At 26.5% G+C, this 20,243-nt stretch overlaps 7 non-coding genes across 7 annotated transcripts; 4 read left to right on the top strand and 3 right to left on the bottom strand.

Annotated features, from left to right (window-relative positions):
* Positions 1 to 1,088: 1,088 nt before the first annotated feature.
* Positions 1,089 to 1,160, bottom strand: Trnac-gca (transfer RNA cysteine (anticodon GCA)). The gene has a single exon. It is a non-coding gene; the product is annotated as a tRNA-Cys (tRNA).
* Positions 1,161 to 1,887: 727 nt separating this feature from the next.
* Positions 1,888 to 1,959, bottom strand: Trnae-uuc (transfer RNA glutamic acid (anticodon UUC)). Its single transcript has one exon. It is a non-coding gene; the product is annotated as a tRNA-Glu (tRNA).
* Positions 1,960 to 3,258: 1,299 nt separating this feature from the next.
* On the bottom strand, positions 3,259 to 3,333 carry Trnaf-gaa (transfer RNA phenylalanine (anticodon GAA)). The gene has a single exon. It is a non-coding gene; the product is annotated as a tRNA-Phe (tRNA).
* A 4,263-nt stretch (positions 3,334 to 7,596) lies between these two features.
* Positions 7,597 to 7,682, top strand: Trnay-gua (transfer RNA tyrosine (anticodon GUA)). Its single transcript is given in 2 exon segments — positions 7,597 to 7,633; positions 7,647 to 7,682. It is a non-coding gene; the product is annotated as a tRNA-Tyr (tRNA).
* Positions 7,683 to 14,911: 7,229 nt separating this feature from the next.
* Trnak-uuu (transfer RNA lysine (anticodon UUU)) lies at positions 14,912 to 14,984 on the top strand. The gene has a single exon. It is a non-coding gene; the product is annotated as a tRNA-Lys (tRNA).
* Positions 14,985 to 15,347: 363 nt separating this feature from the next.
* Positions 15,348 to 15,429, top strand: Trnas-cga (transfer RNA serine (anticodon CGA)). Its single transcript has one exon. It is a non-coding gene; the product is annotated as a tRNA-Ser (tRNA).
* A 4,013-nt stretch (positions 15,430 to 19,442) lies between these two features.
* On the top strand, positions 19,443 to 19,514 carry Trnag-ucc (transfer RNA glycine (anticodon UCC)). Its single transcript has one exon. It is a non-coding gene; the product is annotated as a tRNA-Gly (tRNA).
* Positions 19,515 to 20,243: the final 729 nt, after the last annotated feature.

The following is a 20,243-nucleotide window of genomic DNA, read 5'->3' as shown; positions in this document are numbered from 1 at the left end:
ACAACACACTGATGGCAGTTCTTCATTTTAACCACCACTTCACTATTCCCCCACTTGCTAGGAAAGTTACCTGTTTGATTTAGTATCACGACATGATCACCGCAATTCAGCGGTGGCAACGGTTTTGTGTTCTCACTTATATTTTCAATAGACTTAACAAAACAAATACTGAGAGATTCTTCCTTTTTATTCCAAACGTCACGCCATATTTTTGATATCTGCGGGTTTTTGTAAGTCATAACACTTTTTCTGACGTAAGGTAATGATTTCTTTAAATTTCGTCCCGATCCAGTGTGTAAAAGTACGTTTTTGTGTCCCTGTACCTCCTTTTTCTTCTTTGTGACGTAACTATTCAAACTTTCTGACGTAGTTATTGAACCTAAAGTTGCAACAGTAGAAAATACTTTTTAAATTATTCTTGTAAGGTAATATAAATTACTGATATTACAACACTTTTTGTAACCTTTGAGTTAACCATTGTAGCACTACTATTACAATATTACTAAAGTTGCATACACTAAAGCAATTGGTTTCAGTTTTATTTTTTAACACTTATTTTTTTGAAAATAAATCAAAACCTTGTTTACGTTTTTTTTTTTGACTAGTTAAGCAATCAGAAAGGTCTATTATTTTATTTTTTTAATAACTTAATTATCTTTAAAAGTTTTAGATAACTTCGGAGTACATACTATAACATACTCGGAGTATTAAAAGCATAACATAAAAGTTTAAATACTAGAAGAAATGAATAGTTAATCGAAAAAAATTATTTAATATGTTAAAATACAAACACTTTAAAAGATCTTAATATTACAGTCTAGAGGCTTTTCTGTAAGCCTATTGCAAATGTTGTACGGCTGTTGATTAATATATTACTAATTTATAGTCGTATAGACACACCGCCAACTGTTCAACATCAAGCAAAGTTTTCTTGCGTAAAGCATAAACTGTTAATTATCAACCAAAACTATTAAGCATCAAGCAAAATTATTCAACATCATAAAAAAAATTAAGAATGAAGCAAAACTATTAGTCATCAAGCTTAACTATTCGACATCAAAATTATTATTTTGTTTTAGTTGAAGAGGAGGGGACACTCGGATTTGAACCAAGGGCCTATCGATCTGCAGTCGATTGCTCTACCACTGAGCTATATCCCCTCACATCCATATTAATACAGAACAAATTATAAACAGTTTGTCAGCGTTGCCTAAAGCAAAACTGTTAACAACTGATTGAATTCGACTTATTTTTTTGTAGCTGAATAATCCTTTTGCAATAGTTTTTAAACCTTTACGACAAACTCTTACTAAAACACTTTAAAACTTTTTCCTTTCACTAAAAAATCAATATTTAACAAAAAAAAAGTTAACTTTTATTTAGTTTCAGTTATTTAAACACTATATTTGAAACAATTTTTCGAATTTTTTTATTTTACAACAATGAATGAATAACATTTTAAAAGGTAGTAACGTTAATGTAGTTTACAATACTAAATAAAAACAATCACTCTTTTGTATACGTTTTAGGTTTATTGAACTATAATTTAACTTTATAAGAACTTAAACATCTAAAGTATCGAACATAACACTTCTTTAGCACTATATATTTTTTTCAAGAATGCTTACTTACTAATTAGTTTAATTAAGTTTATTTTATGATGTATATATGTAAAACTTAAATAGATTTTTTTTTAAGAACCTATTTTATTTAAAATGTGATTAAAGCTAACGTTTAATCCAACTTATTAATTTCTTAATTTATCTAATTTCATGTATTTTAAGTACAAAAAGTTACATAAAGGTGTTCATAGATTTGTGTAGTTTATAAACGAAATTTGTTACACAGCTTAAAACCTAACTTATAATTTTCTATTCAAATAAAAAGTTCCTACACCGGGAATCGAACCCGGGCCGCCTGGGTGAAAGCCAGGAATCCTAACCACTAGACCATGTAGGACTATGGTGAAGAGAAATATTTTGCATTTATATATGTATACGTAAGCGTTATGACGTGTCAATTAAAGCACGTTTATGTAACTTAAACTTCTGTGAGCTTTATTACTTGAAACTTTTGTGCTATATCTTTATATTTCAAACTATTTGTATGTTAAGTTTTAAAATTTTTTAAATATTTTTAAGTACTCATAACAATCAAAATGTTCTTTTTTATAAACAGTAAGTTATTTATTATATGTTGCTAACTTAACTTAGTTTAGTTTTGTAAATTATTGAAACATAAACTTAAAAAAAAGTTTTGACAAAATTTTTCGTTTAAAAAAATCATTCCTAACAATATATGTATACATATATGTTTTAAAGTCTTACTAAAGCGCATTGCAGTTTATTTGTATAAATACTTATACACTTTACTTTATACTTTTCAAGAAAATAAATGTTAAGTCCCTCTTACTTTTAATAAAATAATTACAACCTTTCTGTTTATAAACTGAGTGATTATTCAAAAAGATTATCATAAAGCTTTTTTTTATCTGTTCAAACTACATTTAAAAAAAGTTTTATAATATTTAAGCTTTTTCTACTTTTAAAGTCGCTTAAACATTTTAAATTCTAACTCAACAACTTTTAAATTTTATTTCAGTCTCTTAAAACTTACAGTTAATGTTGAACATATTTCAAACTTAGTAAAACTTAACTTGATAAAATAAACAAATGTAATTTACAAATAACTAAAACTTACTTAAGTAACTTATGCTACAAAAAATTATTTTTGTTATTTTTTGCCTATATTCTTGCCACACACATTAGCGCCAGAGAGTATTATTGTTTTCTTGTTACTCTTATGTTGTTCAGTTGCTTCTTTAGTGAGTTTATTTGATAGCTTTTCTTAGAATAAACTTTGTTATCACAGTTTTTACTTGTATTATATATATTTAGCAGTGCATAATAACTAATCACTCTGATACTTATACATACTTAGTTTTTAAGATAGTTGTTACTAAGGTGTTCTGGACTCTAACTTTAATATGATATATAGTATTAAAAAGTTTACAACTCCTTATATTTAGCATTTAATTTATATTTAGTTAGTAAAAGTAATCTCCTAACTCAGACCTTGGGGATTGTAATGCATAAAGCACAACCATTGTAACATAAATCATAAAAAAGCACAACTACATAACGTTGAAAAAATATATACGTTAAGAAACAAAACAACTATGTTAAATAAATCACTATATAAAGTAAAGTGATTTTAACATGAACAAAAGATAAGTACATTTTAAGTAGGTAAAAGGCATGCCTCGACCCGGGATTGAACCAGGGACCTTCAGATCTCTTCAGTCTGACGCTCTCCCGACTGAGCTATCGAGGCTTGTGGAAAATAACATTTTGTAACGTCTATATTCATCATACAAATTCAAATACTGAATTACATCAACCTTTTCGCTATTTCAATTCACCCATGAAAAGTATTTGCTTTACATAAACTAAATTATTTTCAGACAATTTGTTTATTATAAAAACATAAGTAGAAAAGGAACAAATTTTGTTCGACTTTGCTAAACTGTGTTTAACTATACTAGAAAATATTTCAATTATCTAAATCAGAATCTAACAAATGTTTTAAACTAAATAATGTATGACTTTACTTAATCGTGTCAGACTTTAAAAAATATTTTTTCACTTTACTAAAGCTTTTGACTTTACTAAATCAGGTTAAATTTTATTAAATCATGTTTGAATTTATCAAATCAAATTTGACTTAACTAAATCAGGTTAAATTTTACTAAATCAAGTTTTATTTTACGAAATCATGTTTTATTACACAAACCTTTGTATGACTTATACTTTACTTAATCTTGTTTGATTTACTAAATCATGTTTGACCTAACTAAAGTATGTTGTAATCAACTAAATCAGAATTTTTTTAAACTAAGTCATGTATAAATTTACTGAATCATGTATGACTCAATTAAATCCGTTTAGTTTTACTAAATCATGCTGGACTAAATTAAGTCATGTTTGATTTTACTATATAGTTTATGGAACGGCAAAAAAAGCACTCAAAAATATTTAATCAAAGGACCTAGTGTACGAAAAAACCTTTCGGTTTTTATTACACTTTGAATATCTTAAATCATATTTAATTTTACTAAATCATTTTTTATTAAATAAATCATGTTTGACTTTGCAAAATTAAAAATGAATTAAGTAATCATAAGTTATTAAAAACTTTATTAAACTTGTTCAGACAAATATAAGTTCTTAAAAATTATGTATAATTAAAACAATGAGCTGATTTTTTTCTAATAAGATCTGCAATAAGCTGTGTATTAAAAGTAAGGTCTTGTTTTATTACTAATGATTAGTATTTTTTACATATTAAACAAAAAAAATAAACAAGTAAAATAATAAAGAGTGTTGTGCTCTCATTTATTTTAGCTAAATTGTTAAAAAAATCAAATAAGATAAAAGTATATATTGTAACCATTATTTAAATGTGTAGGGGCCGGGCATGGTTCTGGTAAATTTCGCATGCTAAGCGAGCGCTCTACAATCTGAGCCAGACCCCCATGTGATTACAAGCGATTCGTAGCGTTTATAATGCATTAATTAACGTTTCCATTATTACGTCACAAAACTGTTGTGACATATGCAGTTTGTGACATACTAACTCTTTAGGGTATGTTTATAATTTAAATTGTATTTTAAAATTTCTAGTTTTCATTGTGTGAAATTCTTAAAAAAAAACTACTCTATAATTACGTCATAACAGTTTGTGATCTGCACGCGTGGGTTCAAACTAGTGATGTACCGGACTCACTATCCGGGTCCGGGTCCGGCCGGATTATGCCATTTTTGTCTGATATCCGGATCCGGCCGGATTCTAATTTGAAAAAAAAGTCCGGATCCGGTTCCGGCCGGATTCTAATTTGAAAAAAAAGTCCGGGTCCGGTTCCGGCCGGATTCTAATTTGAAAAAAAAGTCCGGATCCGGGTCCGGCCGGATCCTAACAGAGATCCGGCCGGACCCGGATCTAGTTAGTAAAAAAGAGCATACTGATAAGTATTTTTTCAAAAACAAACCCTGAGTAAATTAATAAGAGTCATTTTCGTCAGTTAAAATTAAACTCCTACCGTGATTGGTTCATTTTGTACACGTGACTAATTTACATTTGTTTACATTTGTTTACATTTAAACTATGAAAAAAATATTTCATGAAATGAAACACTTTACATATGTTGTAAAATTGAAATCTTTGGAATGAATACTTGCATTATTTATTGTTTAAAGTTGAGCTCAGAGAATATTTAGAGTTAATACCGTTGAATGTACGAGCCAATGAGAATCATATGACGAAGTGTTTCAAACTAAATACTGATGCAACAAAACATCAGAACATGACAGGCAGTTTATATGTAAGCAGTTAATAGTTTGGTGTGTAGCTTGAAGCAACAAAATATCTTGAACGTTTTTGGGAATGCTTATTGTAAGTAGTGTTTTGTTTTAAAAGCGAATATTTCAACCGGTGTTAAGTTGTTTAAATATTTAATCCAGGTATATAGTTTAATAGTTTATTAAAATTTCTACAGTTTCTTGTTTACTAAAAGTTTTATTTAATTTTTAGTTTTTTTTCTGAAGTCTTTTGATATAGATTTAAATAGCTTCTAGTTTTTAAAGTGTTACCAAAGTAATTGATAATTTTGTATATGCTAGTATTTCTTGTTGTGTTTTATATAAAAGATTCGTCACTCAAAACTGTCGTGTCTGATTATAGATAGTAGTCTCAGTTAAAATTTAGTATTTGTTAGATATTAATTAAATAAGGTAGGATTTAATTATGATGGGTAGTACTAATAAGTTAAGTGTACCACAATCAGTCCACAACTTTACTACCAAATTGTCAACCTTTGCTAGCTGTTCTATTGAATATTAGATTAAAGTAATTTTTTCAGTTTTTTAAAACCTCATTCTGACTCAGGCTTGTTTATACTCACTCTAGCTAGTTTTATTGACTTAAACAGTGGCAACCCTGCTAGTTTGAAAATTTTTGGGAATCTTAGAAAATCTTGGACTGCCTCAGGCTAGTTTAGTTTTATATAAAAACTCAGGCTAGTTTTCTTTAAGATTTTGAATGAGTTTAAGCTGATCCAGTTTTCAATATTTTGTAATTTTCTAGTGTATTTCGTTCAAGAACTTAATTTCAGATTTTTAATTATAAATAACACCTAAACTTGTAAACCTTGTGGCTAGCTGTTCTACTTATTATTAAATTAAAGTTTTTTTTTCAGTTTTTAAAAACCTCATTCTGACTCAGGCTAGTTTATTCTAGTGATGTACCAAATTCACTATCCGGGTCCGGGTCCGGCCGGATATTGCCATTTTTGTCTGATATCCGGATCCGGCCGGATTCTAATTTGAAAAAAAAGTCCGGATCCGGTTCCGGCCGGACTCTAATTTGAAAAAAAAGTCCGGGTCCGGTTCCGGCCGGATTCTAGTTTGAAAAAAAAGTCCGGATCCGGTTCCAGCCGGACTCTAATTTGAAAAAAAAAGTCCGGATCCGGGTCCGGCCGGACCCGAAATTGTGGGTCCGGTACATCATTAGTTCAAACCCATCTCCGTATTTTTCTTTAAAATTAATTCCAAAAAGTCGTATTATACTTTGAAGGTTTAGTGTAAATTTATTTACTAATACTTTAATACATTTATATAGTTTTATTTGTATTTGTTTATTACAAAAATAAGTCTTACTTTACTTTTTGTTTATAAAATCAGTTACTGTTTTATTTAAATTTAAATTTTTTTAAACCGTTTAAAAATATGACTTGTTAATTGTAATTTGTGTAAATTTTTACACTGCAACATTTATTTATTAACTTATAAACATTTATTAGTTCATTTTTTATAAAAAATTTCAAAAGTGTAAACAATTTCAATTTTATTGTAAACACTATTTCCTACATTTTATGGTAGCTTTTATTAAATTTGATATTTTTAATCTAAATTAAAAGTAATACTTGTTTTACATAAGTTTAGAATGTATCTATAAAATATTTATTTTACAATTTTAAAATTTTTATTTAATTTTTGTTTAGTTATAAAAGCATATAAAACATATTTATCTGTTTGCAAATAAAATTGTGCAAAAACTTAGATTTAAGAACTATGATAGGTTACAATTACAATTTAAACCACATGTAAACAAGCTAATTTAATTTTATATTATTCTCGGTGTTTACAAGCTTCTTTAAAAAAAATTGTAAAGGTATGCATTTATTATTTAAGTATATAGAAAAAACAATCATGGTTACTATAACAACCTTCGGTAGCTCAGTTGGTACGCATTAAAAACTATTATAAAAGTCTACTTCCAAAATATTGTTTGTAAATTGGTATTTAGAAATTTTTAAGCTTTAAAGGCTTCAATTGGTACGCATATATTAACTTAACAGTAGAAGCGCATAATGCCATACTAGTGAGTAGATAAAAGCAATCAAAAAATTTTCAACTTTAAAAGCATACTTATGTTAAAATATGCCGTGTTGATGTACTTAATAAACAAAATCAATTGTTAAGGGCACAAGTTCTTCAAACACTAACGTTTATACACACAAATTTGTGCATTATCCCAACGCCTTCGATTGCTCAGTTAGTAGAGCGGTGGACTGTAGCCAGTTGTTAGAAATCCATAGGTCGCTGGTTCGACTCCGGCTCGAAGGACTATTTTAGTTTCATCAAACTTTATGTTTTTCGTGATTAATATAAATAATGTTTTATTTGACATTTTTTATTTTTAAAATCAACAATTTTAACTATTTCTTGAAATATCATTTTATAACGAAGTATTTTACTAAAAAAACATGTTATAATTTAAATAGTTTGTTAACAACTAAATTTCTAGATAAATATACAAAACATCAAATATTTAAACACAATAATAATTAGTAGTTTAATTTTTTTTTTTTCAAAACAGGCAAACTCCTTATTTTATATTAGTTTTTTCTTTAACGAAATAAATTTTTAGTGATAAAACTTACATTACTGTTAAAAATTATTAATGAAGTATTTAAAGGCAGTATTATAAAAAAAATTCATTTAATTGTTGTCATCTTTTATTTTCAAAAAACAAATATCTAGAAGACTTTATTGAAATAATTGTTATACTTTTAAGTTAGTTCTGTCGTTAATATTGAAACTTGCACCATTTATATACTAATGGTAACCAACAAAAGCCGATTGATCTATCATTGTTTTATGATTACAAAAACAAAAAGGCAATGCTAAGAATAACAAATAACCTTGATACTTAATTTTAAATGTAAAAATTCTGCCGCATAAGTTCGAACTTTTTGATTAAGTAAAAAGTTTGTGTAGAAAGTGTAACTTATTCTTAAGAAAAACTTGTTCCTTTAAATAAGTGTTAAGAAGTTTAGTTTTAAACATTTTTAGTTAAAATATATAAAAACTAATACGAATTAGTACAAAGTTAATAAACACACCAAGCAAGTTATTCAAATGCATTAAACAAAACATGATTTTCTTAATCATGTACAACACAGTTGAAACATTAATATAAATTATTTCAAAAAAGCCGGACTAAGTTTTAGTTGTTAAAAGAAAATAAAAAACAGTGAAACTGTTTTTTATTTAGATTCAAAAACACTTAAACTTGGATCACATTTTAGTTTATATAAAGTTATCATAGAAAAGTATTTATTGAATAGTTTACAATTAGAGGTGATATAATAAGACCAGGAAGAAAAACTAAAATCATGACTTTTAATAATTTCTAAACCAAATCAAAAGTCATTTAAAAACTTATTAGACTACAGAGACTCTGGTTTATATATTAAATAACTAGTAATTTAGATTAAGTTTTAGTAAGAACGACAATAACTTAGATAAATTCGCACTTTTTGGCTGTGTTTAAAGTACCAGCTCAAAAAGCATACAATTATAATTTGTTCTCTGGTTTATAGTTTGAAAAATTAAGCAGTAAGTAATGAAAAATAAACAAAACTGTTAAGCTGGTTATTATTGTTGTATAACACAACTCGTTATCTTTAATAAAAAACCAAAATAATAAATTTTAAGTTTTTAGGGGAAACTCGTTAAAAAATTTAAAAAATTAAATTATAAAATTTTCCTTTTATTTGTTGAAAAGAACTTAAAAAAAAATCTTTTTTAAATAATTCAGTCTCTCGGATGTGATAAGAAAAAATAAAACAAACTAAATTAAGACAATATTCAATCAAATAAGCAAAAGTGCATTGTCCGGGAACCGAACCCGGGCCTCCCGCGTGGCAGGCGAGAATTTTACCACTGAACCAACAATGCTTGTTGCAACTTAAAATTTATAGTATATAAACCAAGTGGTTATCAAATGCAGCGTATCTGCATTTGCTTATCAAAAGTAGCAACTGTTGTGATGATATAAACAATCAAGTGTTCATTTAGCTTTGATTTTATGCGACTTGAATATTAGTGCATTATAGTATTAACTTTTTTTTAACTATTTTATTAGCGGTTAAATATTTAGTTTTTGTTCATTTGTAAATTATAACCATTTTTAAATAGAATATTTATTTTAAAAATGTTATTTTATCTTTATTACAGTAAAACAATTCATGTACAAACTAGAAAATTTTGATAGTAACACTAACCAAAATTTGTATATCACAATTTAAAACTAGCTTATTTATTTATAAAACTAATTTACCATTTTATTTTCGTTTATTTAAATAATAACAGACATTATTTAGTTGAAAACTGAAACAAATTTACAGTTGCAACTACTTAAGCTTAGTAGAAAAAAGTTGAGAAATTTTGTAAAAATATCAAAATTTACTTAAATTTTGTTAAAACCAAGTTGTCACTTTGATATCTAACTTTGTCAAACATTTTAGAAGCCGGTTGTTAAAAAAACAAAACTAAAAATTGATAATGTTTTTAGACGTGTCAATTTAGACAATTAAAATGTTTGCATACAAACATACCATAAGCAGTAGGTAAAATTTGTGAATGAAACATTAATAGGTATATCCTTTTGTTACGTTTGTGTAAGCACGATGATGACCAATAAAACCAGGGAACTATTTCTTTCTTATTAAATGTATTTATTTGGAAAGGTCCTTAATTGTATTCTATTTGTAGTGTACGACTCGATAACAGAAACGTTTTTTCGTGCACCAGGTCCTAAGACCAAACACTTTTGGTATTTTATTTTTGTCGTTCAGTAAACTATTCTACAAATTGCTCAAGACTATACTTGGATAAAAATATTTAGCCTAGTTTAATCTTCTGATCCCATTAAAAATCGTAAGGTTATGGTAGTTGAAATTGTATAATAAAAAATAGTTGATAGAATCCTTTCATAAGTACGATTAATCTTTAATTAACATTTAATTCATACAAAGCTATTTTATTAGATTATAAATTAAATAGTGGCTATGAGAATGAGAATTTTATTTATACTTTACTAAATTAAGAAAATTTAAGCCATAGCTTTAAAATTAACATAACTTAATGAAATTAGTAGTTTTTGTAGCTAATGAGAATTTGGTATTTATATTTGAAAAAAAAAATTCAACAAATATTTGTTTATGATTCATCTGAAATGTAGTATATAATAATTATTCTTGATAGCGTAAGCTATTAAGGTATTCTTTTTCACCTAAAGAAAGCTGTAGGAAAATACTTAATTTTTGATTAGACTATTAACACCATTCATCGTTAGTTCTATATTATAAACAATTTTTTTTAAAACCATAGTAGCTAAAACTTAAATATGACGTCAAGAAATTCACTAATTAGTTTTAAACAACACCTAACGAACAACGTAAATTAAAATTCAACGACCGACAAGCAAAATTTCTCTATAAGTTTGCAGTTTACTAAACCACGTGATTATTTTCAACGAGCGTCAAAGCTATCGAGCAAAAACACGTTTAAAATTTGCAGCGAAATATTATAGCACATTCTGTCGAGCTAAGGGCAAAAAATTAAAGCTTGAACGAACATATGCTAGCATTCGAGTGCGCTACAGATTTGCTTGCCTTGACATTTGGGTTTATATACAGTAATTTTTCGACTTGAGACAAGCGTCTATGGTGTAACGGTTAGCATTGGTGCCTTCCAAGCACTAGTTCCGGGTTCGACGCACTTTTGTATTTTTGGTACAGTAGTGAAATATTTTGCATGTAAGAATGGAATGATGTAAATGTTTTAAGTAGAAATGAATAATTTCAAACTAATTTTAGCAAGCTTTATGAAACTTTAATAAAAATTGTAGAATGACTACTGATGTAAATATACAATTTTTAACTGTACTTTATTTTGAAATTATAAAGTTTGAATCAAGTAGTAAGCAATTAATTCAGTAATTATTTTCATGACTAGATACAAGATATTGAAAAAAAAATTCGAGTAGCTAGTTATTTGTTGGAATGTACTAATACTCTTGTTTTTAATTTTTACATAACTGTATTTTTTTCATGGTTTAGTAGTCAAGTCAAAAATCAAAAATCAAGCTCACCTACCTAATTATGTACTACCATTTAAAGTTAACTAGTAGTTATATTTACTGGAAAATATCGTTTAAAAACAGGTCATAAATTGTACCTTTTTTATTTTTAATATACATTCATAAATATTGTTCTGTTGACCCTGCTTACCAATATGTTGTTTTAGATTCTGTTTGATATTAAAAAAATAAATAAAAAACACAAAATCAGCTGTAATAAAACAATGTTATTATCAAAAGATAGTTCATTCACCAAAAAACAAAAAGAAACCACGCCCAACGTGGGGCTCGAACCCACGACCGTTGGATTAAGAGTCCAGCGCTCTGCCGACTGAGCTAGCCGGGCGGTTGCAGTATAGTCTTGTTACAGCTACATATTTAATAAATTTTAATTCAAACTCTCATTGATTTCTTTTATTGTGTATTACCAGTTAACAATTGTTATGAATTTATTTATAAATAATGCTTTTAAAGTTACGTTAAAGTAATATATTTTTTTAATTTGTGTAAGTAGTTGTTAGATAGTTTCCTAAAAATAAAATTCATTTTTATTCACACATTCTGGTCTACTAATTAAAATATATTTTATAGATACATTATTATGCATAAATAACGGTATTAAATTTTAGTCATAAAGTTTAGTATATGAATTGTTTTTCTTTTTTATATACTTTTATATTAATAAGTTTTATTGGTAGTGTCATATTCTTTATAATTTTATTTTCCTAATATACTTATAAACATAACCAATTTATTTCTTGAAGCTTTGTATATAGCTAACAAGTATGTGAACGGGTTAAATATGCACGAAGACACTTTTGCAAAATTTTAATTAATTTTAATACTAAAATTTTAGTTTTAATCCAATAAAACTTTTATAGTCATTAAGAAGTTGCTTGTTTATTTAGAACTTCACATATTTTTTTAACAATTTTAATTTTTATAATTTTTTTTAACGTTCAATTCATATGATATATAGTGAAATTATAAAAACTTTAATATTTTATAGCTAGAGTGAATAACACAAAAATTAAATTAGTAATTTATGATTAAGAAAAATTAAAGCAGCTAAAATTGTTTACTAAATAAATAGTTTAATGACGATTAAAAATAACAATTAATCATAATAATTAATTCATTTTGATAAAAAAATATATGGCCAGTACGGGGATCGAAACGCGTTATTAGCACGACGCTCTAACCAACTGAGTTAACCGGCCACTCATGTAGACTATATTTTGTACGTATATAAAACATTGTGGTTTATAGTGATGTTGATTTTAGTGACTTCCAAGAATGTATAATTCAAATTGTTTACTACACCAACTTATCTTTGGTTCATGTTTTATATAATACTGATGTATTCTATGTACAACATACGATTTTTGAGTTTCTTACTTTTTTAAGAAAAGTAAAATAATACTTTAAAATTCAATTTATATTTATACCTTAGAACTTAAGGCTCTTTTGATGTAATTATAAAATTTGAACGTTCGCTCAAAATATAACTCAGCGTAAGCCAAATATTTTTAACTAAAACAGAAAAAAAAAACTTTCTTTTCAAATCTTAAGCTTATTTGTTTTAACCTGTTTGTTTAAATTTAAATTTGTTTAAATTAATGATTGTAATATTAACATTATGTTAACAGTTAAATTTTTCAGATGCTATATGGTTACTTATTCAAACATAGTATAAGTATCGAAAACTAGTTGTCAACTTCGGAAAATCAGTATATCGCCAGGTTAGTTTATGTTAAGGTTAGAAAAATGTAAGCTACTTAATAATAATATAATTTTAAGAAAAAAAAAAAAAACAAACTTACAATAAGCATGCTTGTAAAATTTGTGAACAACTAGAAAAAAAAACTCTTGTAACTAAAACACTAGGTTAATTACTGCTTTTACTGTTTAAAATTCAATTGTTGTATCGTGACGTAATTATTACTTAGGCATGTAAAATCTTATACCTCTATTAATTTGAAGTTTTTAAATTAGTTCTTTTTGTTGGTTTAAAAATTTGCTTGTATAAGTTAAAATAGTGGGGAAAGGGTCAAAATTATACGAAGACAAAATTGCACGATGGCATAAAACTGCACGAAGATACTTTTGCAAGAACACACTTTTGCACCAAGGGTCAATTTTGGACGTAGGGTCATTTTTGCACGAGAGTAAAATAAAACAAAAGAAAACTATAAGATAAATTGATATAATAACAAAAAGGATAGAAAAATAATTTAAATTCAAAAAAAAAAAAATTAACCCGTGCAAAAATTTCTTCGTGCAAAAGTTACCCTTCGTTCAAAAGTGTCTTAGTGCAAAAGTATCTTCGTGCAATTTTGTACCCTCGTGCAATTTTGTACTCTCGTGCAAACTTGAAATCTACACTAAATAGAAAATAGTAAAGTATATATCAAATTTTCTTAAGGTTAGAAATAAAGCTTTTTAAAATGAAAACATAAACGTATTAACTCTTTCTTTTTATTTAATCAAGTTCCCCCATAAGCGTTCGCTATTTCCATCTTCTCATCAGTACAAGTCATCAGATTTTCTGCGGATTCCTTATTTCTCCGATGTGATGTAAAATTTTACAGTTAATGATGTAATCAGTATTTTTGTTTTTAAACTTTCAAATATATTTCGACAGTTCACCGCTTTCCTTGTGGACTTTAAAATTTCTAATATGGCTATACCACCTTGTTTTAAAAGGCCCCCAGTGCTTCCTAGTTATTGCTGTATTTTTTTTTTGTGGTAACCGTAGCTTTATAAATTAAGTTTTTAGTGAGGCATTTGTTTTTGAGTGGGCATAAGTTTTTGTTTCTGCAATTGCAAAGTGATTTTTCTGTGCTAGTGCTTTCAGTTTTTTCTGTATTATTTGAAGCCTTTTTAAAACGTTCTTGAATTAACATTTTTATATTACTCATGCAACAGTACGACAACTTTCAATTAGAATTAAAAACTAACTTTGATGTTAATTGAATTAAAAAATATTAACCCGTGCCTTCTAGCAGTATGTCTGTTATGTTTGTATTTAAATAAATGTTTGAAGCTTAGTTTAGCAGAACTTAGTTTTGAAAGAATTTTTTTAATTTTTGATTTTTTTGAACTCAGTATAAGCCAAGTTTATGAGCACTAAAAGCTTAATTAAATTTTTTAAAGTTTAAATACTTTATCAACTGAATACTTACAAAAAAAAGTACTACTATTAAAAGGTAATAGTAGTAGTACTACTACAATCCTTAATCTAAAGATTACTAACAATGTTGTATTACCAGTAATTTATAACAGCCTAAATACTAAAAGAAAAACTTGAAAAGTTTTTTCTATTTTGCAACATTAGTTGCAATAAATACGTCACAAAATTTGATTTATTACGTCACAATGTAAAACAATTTTATTTATAAACACAACAATTTCATTACCGACGTGAGCCTGGCTAGCTCAGTCGGTAGAGCGTTGGACTTTTAATCCAACGGTCAGGGGTTCAAGTCCCCTGTCAGGCTCATTTTTGACTAAGTTTTTAGGAAATGATCCAATTTTATCATCATGTTTGCCTAAGCATTGTTTGTTTTTAAATAAATCATTTTTCTTCTACTTACGAAGTATATATTTTATTGAACCTATTTACGAGTGAGTTTATATTGATATAATTTTATTGGAACTTATTGTTGGATATAAGAATTAAATAACAAAACTAAAACATAACTAAATAACATTTAAATAACAATTTTTTTAAAAGTTTAGTATTTTGTAACTATAAACTATATATACTTAAAAAAACTTATATACTTAGTTTCTCAATATGATTTGTTTTGTATTGAAAACTACTTAACTATATAAGCTAAAAAAGTATGTCTTAATGACGAGCTGCGATGGCCGAGTGGTTAAGGCGTTGGACTCGAAATCCCATGGGCATTGCCCGCGCAGATTTAAATCCTGCTCGCAGCGTACTATTTTGTACTGGAACTGCTGTAGTATATAATTTATATAAATATAAAAGTGGCTTTTTTAATTGATAAAAGGTGTATAGATTTTTTTCGTTATACTTTTAATATTTTAAAGTGGGATGACTTTTCACTTAGCTTAAATACAAACTTGCGTCTAAAATCATTTCAAAAATTTTTTAGATACAGTTTTTAAATTCACGACGACCTACATAAATTTTTTTCTACAAAATTTGACTTTTTCTTTTAAATAGTTTCTTTATAAAAACTGCCGGTTTAAACAAATAAACTACTTGATGTTTATCAAAACAATCGGCTTTATAGTTATTTAATGTTTTAAAGTTATACGAAAACTACGTAACCAAAGTGTTGTTTATTCAAAGGTTTAATAAATTCTTACAGTATTCTAATAAAAACTAAATTTTAAGTTTTGGAATATTCTAATATCTTTAATTTTATATCTAATAAAAAAACTAAACAATTTAAAAAAACCAAAAAGCTAAAAAAAATTATAAATTTTTACAGTTGTTGTGGTCTAAAAGTTCTAAAATTTTAGAGAATAAAAAAATTGTTTTTTTTATTTTTCCAAACTTTTATTGATAAATAGTGAATCAACCGGAAGTTGTTATGGAGTGACTAGAAAGCACTGATGCTCACCGTTACACCATCGACGCTTGTGAAAGTAAGTTACAACTCGAGCATATAAAAATAATTTTATGCATTATATCGGTATGTATTTCACTACAAAATTTTTAATATAAAGAAATACTTAAAGAAAAAACGCAATAAACACTTTTTAAAGTTTGCGATAATAAAACGTAATTTCTTAAACTTTTTCGTGTGTGTTGTGGTTAATTAAAATAATTAATATCAGTGACATTTTAAATACTTACAGTACTACGTTTTTACAATATAATACGTAAATAAAATTTATTGAAATTTAATACAAATAATTGATATTCATTTGAAAAATTGTTCTTTAAGCTTTGGTTTACCACTGGCTGTCAATAAATTTTATTCAAAAAACTTTAAACATAATTTTTAGTCGAGTATAATACTTTATTGATCATAAGTAAAGTACAAAATTCAAAATAATTCATTACAGTTAGCATATATTAGACAGGTATTAATGTTTTATACTACATTTAGCTCAATTTTGTTGTAATAATTTATCTTATTTGTTTTCATTAGTTGAAAACAAACGTTTTATTTCTTTCTTAGTTTTATGTTTTGTTTTTCTGAAAGGATTAAAAAAAATTTTTTCATGTTTCTTTTTTTTTGTAAGTTTTCAGTTGATAAAGTGTTTAAACTTTGAAATATTTAATTAAGCTTTCAGTGCTCATGAATTTGGCTTATACTGAGTTCAAACAAATTAAAAATTTGAAAAAATGATTCAATACTAAATTCTGCAAAACTATGTTTCAAACAATTATTTTTTATAGGAACATAACAGACATACTGCAAGTAAGCACGCGTTAATATTTTTTAGTTCAATTACTTTTCAATTTAGTTTTATCGGCTCTACATGTTGTCGTATTGTTGCATGAGTAATTTAAAAATTTTAAATTTTAATATGAAAATTTTACATCACATTGGAGAAATAAGGAATCCGTAGAGAATCTGATGACTTGTACTGATGAGAAGATTGAAATAGCGTACGCTTATGGGGGAACTTGATTAAATAAAAAGAAAGAGTTAATACGTTTATGTTTTCATTTTAAAAAGCTTTATTTCTAACCTTAAGAAAATTTGATAAATACTTCACTATTTTCTATTTAGTGTAGCTTTCAAGTTTGCACGAAAGTACAAAATTGCACGAGGGTACAAAATTGCACGAAGATACTTTTGCACGAAGACACTTTTGCACGAGAGGATAAAATTTCACGTAATAAATTTGCACAAAGACACTTTTGAACGAAGGGTAACTTTTGCACGAAGAAATTTTTGCACTTAATACTTATTAAGCATTAATGCAAAGTAAGACTTGAATTACCATTTTAAATTATGTATTAAAAATACAGTAATCGTTAACGCGCTGATCTTTGAATCCAGAGGTTCCGGGTTCGAATCCTGGCAGAGATGCATGTTTTAAGTAATAATAATTCTTATTAGTTGTAACTTATATTTATATGTTCTACTTTAGATAAAAAACATCATTATTTACGTAAAAATGATTAAAAAAAAAATTAATTCAAATTAAGCATTATAAATATATAAATTATTTATCATTAGCTTTAAAATCTACTAGCTTTACAGTAGTAAACGGGTTATCAAAATACAAAGCAATATAGTTGTATTTGATAATGTGTTTAACGGTGTAGCTGCTAAAGTGTTAAAATAATTTTAAAAACTTAACAGCATCAAATAGTTTAAAATATATATATATATAGCACTAAATCTTCAAGTAATAAATTTTAAATGACATAAACGTGCTTTAATAGTTACGTCATAACGCTTACTTATGAGTTTCTATATGAAAAGTAACGTTTGACAAAATAGTCCTACATGGTCTAATGGTTAGGATTCCTGGCTTTAACTCAGGCGGCCCGGGTTCGATTTCCGGTGAAGCAACCTTTTGTTTGAAAAGAAAATTAGAAATTGTTTTTTAAACAGTATTGTATATTTCGTTTTTAAACTAAAAAAATATATGAACACATATATATAGTTGTTTGTACCTTAAATACATAAAATTAAATACTATAACAAATTAAAAATCCTGATTAAACGTTAAATTTAAACAAACTTCAATCTAAAAAAATTCTATACAAGTTTATGCGAGCAGGAGCAACTCGTGCAGGAACAATTCGAGCATGGACAACTAGAGAAGGAATAAACTCGAGCAGGAGCAACTCGAGCAGGAATAACTCGAACAGGGGCAACTCGAGCAGGAACAAATCGAGCAGGGAAAACTCGAGCAGTAAAAACTCGAGCAGAGGCAACGTCGTTTTTAAGTTACTTGCATTTTTTTTTGTTTTTTATCACTAGTTAGACAAGTCCTAAAATCAAGTTAGTAAATTAAATAATAAAGTTAGTTAATTTATGATTGTGCAAATACATAAACTTACATGAACATAAATAAAAATAAAAGTAGCTACAGTTGTAAAGAACAGTTATGATATACAAAAGTATGCGATATGTGGTTTTCTTTTTTTATTTAACTACATTATTATTATTTAAACAAGCATATTCAACTTTTTTTCTGAAAAATTTGCTACTTTTACATATTATATTTGTAATTTTAATCTAAATGTTTCAAATTACGGGTTTTTTTAATTTGACAATTTCAATCTGCAGCACCACCTAACCAAAAGACCACGCGACGCCACTAGAACATAGCATACTAAAGTAAATTTCATCAAATTAATTGCAATGTTAATTATAATTTAAATAATTTAACTAAAAAAAAATCAAAGAAGATTGTTAAACTTTTGTAACCAAGTGTTCTACAGTTTTGAAGTAATAAATATGAGTTTAACTTATGTGGTATTTAAAATAATTATGTCAACTATAGATAAAACAGGATTTAAAACTTTAATAACAAAGTTAGCTACAAACTGTGTTTTAACAATTACAAATAAACTGAAACTTATTTCAAATCGATAGTTTTTATAAACTTTAGCAAATTTAAAAGACCTGATACCAAGCTTAAATTTGTAAATTGTATTTTAAAATTAAAAAAAGTTAGGTTTTGAAATTTATTAAACTAAGTTAAAAGTACGCTTATTGTGTTAAAGTTTAATTTATAAAAATTTCTATACAAAAAACATTTCAGCAGTTTAAGTTTTTATCTTATGTAGCTGGTTTACATTTCAGTATGTAGTAACCTTAACTGCTTAAAAAAAACTCTTATAGTTGTTATGAAAATTAGGTAAATAAAAAGGCAACAAATTAGCTAGGTTTTAAAACACTGTTTAAATAGACCAATTCAAAAGATAAATACAAAACAATACTTTTGCATGTTCAGTTTACTAATAGTTACGCTTGCGTTTATAAACTTTTTATTCAACGAATTTATAAGCGTCGATGGTGTAACGGTTAGCATTGGTGCCTTCCAAGCACTAGTTCCGGGTTCGACTCCCGGTCGACGCACTTTTGCTTTTGTTTTTAATGGACTATTTCAAATGATAACTACTTTATATTTTTTTAATTAGTGAATACAACTTCGAAAAATTTCAAACATAAAACTTTAGTATTATTATTTTACTCCATTTTATAAAGATCTTGTTTTAGGCCTAAAACTTTTTCAATATAGTTTCTTATGGTTTAGATTTAGATAGTTTTAACTTATTAATCAAAAAATTTCTAACATCGAAAAGATATTTCAAAATATACAAACTAGAAATAAGCTTTAGTGGTTAATGTTTAAAGTTGTAACTTAGTTACTAAAGTTATAGATAGTTGCAATTTATTTTAGTAATCAAGTAAATTAACTGACAAAACGCTAATGTTGTTTTCAAAACTTATCAGAAAAAAGTTAATTTATTTTACTGAAATTACAAGTTTAAATGTGTATTAGGCTAATACAGTAAGGTAAAGCTAAAAGTTTAAACTCAATTATGGTATAACAGTTGTAATTATCCTTTTTTTAAGCACATAGTTATAAGGTTTTTAACCCTTAATAGCACTTTGCAATCAGTACTTATTATAACATATACATGAAAACATTTATTTGTATGTATTAAAACTAACAAAAAGTTTACAGCACTTGAATTAGTTCAGTTGCTTAGCAAAGTTAAAAGCTTATTTATCATTTAGTAACAACATTAATTTTTATGATGTTTACTGCTGTTTAAAATTAGAAAAACCTCTCAGTTTCAT

Source organism: Thalia democratica, chromosome 2 (genome assembly GCF_965202585.1).
Source record: "Thalia democratica chromosome 2, ktThaDemo2.hap1.1, whole genome shotgun sequence".
Lineage (NCBI taxonomy): Eukaryota > Metazoa > Chordata > Thaliacea > Salpida > Salpidae > Thalia > Thalia democratica.
The sequence above is the reverse complement of the archived record's forward strand: the minus strand, read 5'-3'. Positions and strand labels throughout refer to the sequence as shown.